The sequence below is a fragment of the Megalobrama amblycephala genome, linkage group LG12, assembly GCF_018812025.1.
Source record: "Megalobrama amblycephala isolate DHTTF-2021 linkage group LG12, ASM1881202v1, whole genome shotgun sequence".
Taxonomy (NCBI): Eukaryota; Metazoa; Chordata; class Actinopteri; order Cypriniformes; family Xenocyprididae; genus Megalobrama; species Megalobrama amblycephala.
The window spans coordinates 14753875-14757815 of NC_063055.1; positions in this window are offsets into that span (position 1 = coordinate 14753875).

Consider the following 3941-nt stretch of genomic DNA (forward strand, 5'->3'; position numbering starts at 1 on the left):
CGTTCTAAGGAGCTTGAGGGGTACACCTACCACTTCCGGGAATTCTCGCGTTGCGATTTCTCTTAGCGGCAATGGCGCGGCACTGCTGTGTTCCCCAGTGCTCGTCACACAGGAAAAAATCCAACAGTGGACAAACCTTTCAGCGTTTTCCAGAGGATAAGAGACTACGTCGAGAGTGGATGAAAAATATCAGAAGGCATCCTGGTCACTGGCATAAAGTTGGTTTGACGTCAGACGTTTGATATTCGCAAATTTAAGGACTGTCTCTAAAGTTACATCCGACATTGGTATGCACGATTCTAACTTAAATAACATTTGAAGGGAATAATTAACAGCCATAAAACCAGCTGTAAAGTGTTAATCTACATGTCAGCTATGTTGCACACCTTTTATATTTTTAATATTAAAATAAACTGTCAAATCATGTGTAAATATGGCTATTTTTCACTACTGTATATACGCTCATACATAAATATGCCATAATTTAATGCTCGATAACATTTGAAGGGAAGAATTAACAGCCATAAAAACAACTGTAAAGTGTTCATCTACATGTCAGCTACGATGCACACCTTTTATATTTTTAATATTTATTTAAATAAACAGTCAAATCATATGTAAAATGGCAAGATTCGTAGTCCACAAAGTTTCCATTGCTGCTACTGATTGATAGTACTGTACTGGAGTCCAACTTCCGGGTTTGTGTACCCCTCAACGGCGTTCGAGTTTTCAAAATGGCCACCAGGTGAATAAGGCGAATGGTCGCAACATTCCCTAGTCTGCCTTCTCTTGAAAAAATACATTTTTATGAAGCTAAAATCTACATATAGTTCCCAAAGAAAGTATTGTTTAGTGTAAAACATGCTGAAGATTAGCAAACAGGCTGTCCATTAATTAAATGGTTAGCTATTTACCCACAAAAGCTGTTTAATCAGCATGGTGAAGCCTCTCATTCTCCTTCGGTGTGTACCGCCGGGGGCGGAGCGTTAGCATTAGCCGTTACGTTTTTTGCAGCGTTGCAGGCTTGCCTTCCAGTGGCTTTGCTTTTGGTTGCCTTATGACACGCGATACTTCCGCATTCCTCCTATGGGAGTGTAGCAACTCTGGGAGCGTCTTAAGGATTGTTCGACTTGATCAAAGAATATACACTAACAAGAAGCGAAACTCAATACAACGTTCCATTGCAACACCAGCGCCCAGCAGCAGCCCGCGCGTTTCCGCCATTTTGGGGTGAAAGCGAGTCGGCAGTCCACTAGTCTCTATTGCAATATCAGCTGCTTTTTTTTTTTTTTTTTTTTTTTTTTGTTTGTTTGTTTGTTTGTTTTTTAAAGTACATTAAAGCTGAAACCTGAATGATGACAATACAGAATAAAATACTATGACTAGTGATCATCAAATCCTTTTAACAGTTTATTTTACACACTTTGTGTTTAAGTCTTCCAGCTTGTTTTTCCAGTGTTGTCTATGTTAAAGCAAAAGTGTCCAAAAGTGGAAATTATGGGATAACGGACACAGCAATGCATCATGTATTATAAGATCATTATGTTTGTAGCGTGATCCATTAAAACGTACAATATATTTCAATTCAGACCTAGTGGAGTATTTACTTTAATATTAATATTTTTATTTTAATATTAATACATGTGTAAAGTTGCATAAAATGTAAATACTCAATAAAGTAGGCTAACGTTACCTCAGATGGTTGTATGGTTGGATTCATTCCACATCTGGTAAAATATAAGACAATACAACATTTACTGTAGGTGCCATAAAATTTATTGGTGATTTAATTTAAAAAACAAACAAACAAACAAACAAACAAACAAACAAAAACCTGCCAAATCAACGCTTCTGATTTGGCAGTGAAATTCGCCGATTGAAGGATTCTGGTCCAGTTAGTATTTTCAGCCCATAATGGCGGCCGCGCTACCGGAGCGCCACCCAGTGGCTGTTGCCCAAAAAGGATCATAATGTTGGGGACTCCGGTTCTAGGTTCTCCGCTCTTTGGTCCTAGGACCGCATTCCCAGGCCCCTCGTTTTTTGTGACAGCGCCACCTACCGAATCGGAGAACTGCAGTCCCAGCGTCGCGTTTCCAGGACCCTAGTTTTGGAGGACTGAAAAAAGTAAGGCGGTATTTCCACCCAATCCTAACTACTTAAGAGTTTTAAAGGTTTTTAAATGTTTATAACATCCAAATATTGGCCTACTTTCATTCTTGCAATTATTGTGACTAACTAGTTTAATAACTCATCAAGTAAAATAAGGAATCATGGTATAGCTTTTCAGTCACTAGACCAACTACATTTCCAAGTAGGCTACAGAGGGAAAACACAAGGATGACTCTGGGTGTAGATTGTGAGATATAAGATTGTGTATATTTTATAAAATAATATTGTTACAGTTCGGCTCATAACTGCAACAAAAAATGGGCGATCACAAAGAAATACGTTGTAAAAGTATATTTTATTATAAATCTCTAGGGGAAGACATAACACGGGGAAAAAAATAGAATGTTCAAACTCTGACGATCGCATCCATGACCACTAAACTGAAGAAATAGTGAGGATCTGATTCTCAAACCAAGGACACCTGCCACCTGTGCCCAATCCTGCAAAGAGCAAGAACAAAAACAGAACAACTCCACAGCCCCTCCAGTTAGCAAACAGACAGACATTTTTATCCCCACATCCAGGTGTTCTTAATTACAAGTGAATGTCCACCAATGATGAACAAAACAAAAACAGCAAGACCGTAACAATATATTACAACAGTTGAACACACAAAAACAAATTTGTTCATGACATGAACCACACAGAAAGAACTTCAGCGACAATCTCTTCACTGACTCCTAAGAGAGAGAGAGAAAGAGAGAAGTGAATGAAATAAGGAAGTTTAATTTAGTTTAGTTTAATAGATCTTAATCACCACAGAGCACACATTATATACGATACAAAAATTATTATATCAATCTTCATACCAATTAATGTTCATATTGTTATTGCATACTGTTCAAAGATTTGGAAAAAAAATATTTTGATGCTGTGGGAACAAAGGTTCTTGAAAATTTCATGTCAATAAAGCCCATCTGAACTGAGAAAAAATAATAGCTAATAAAGACAGATGCAAGAAATCTAAATAGAAATAACATGTTATTGACAAGACTTTTCCTGACCTTTAAATATTTAAAGCACAGATTGTGACGTATGCAGCAGCACTACCTATGGATGTTCTCTCCTCTTTTCTTCCACTTCACTTAAATAGTAAATGGATAACATAATCACTGCCATAACCATACTATAGTAAAGTAGCCTACTTTAATTAATTTGTTGTGGTAATTCTATTGCTGTGGTAACATAACTATAAACAAATGACTTTACCCAATACTGTACTAAATTTTCTACAACTATGGTGTATTATACTACAATATACACTATACAGTTTACTTTAGTAAAAAATAAAGTATAGCCTACTACAGTATTTATTACACTTTATCAGTTCGCTGTAGTTAATACTAGCCTATATGCTGAAGGATTCATTAACAAAGTTTTATAAATTCTATAATTTATACAGTGCAAGTTACTACAATTTACTATAGTATGGTTCAAAAACACTATAGTATTTACAATAGTAAACACAAGCTTGCCAGTCGTGCTACAGTTTTGTTAAACAAATATGCTAACAATTCGTTTTACAGCATTAGAAGCTAATATATGATAGTTATAAACATAAAGCGCATTCAAGACTATTTCGCAACTCTATCACTTCACTTTGCAATTAAATGCATCACAATTGTTTTTAATGTTAAACAAATAAAAATTGATTTACATTTGATACTGAATGTCTGAATGTCGTCAATCTCTTCCGAAAAGCATGCGGTCACTGGTTCTGTAATTCGGTAGGTGGCGTTGTCACTAAAAAATATGGTCCTAGAAAATGCAGG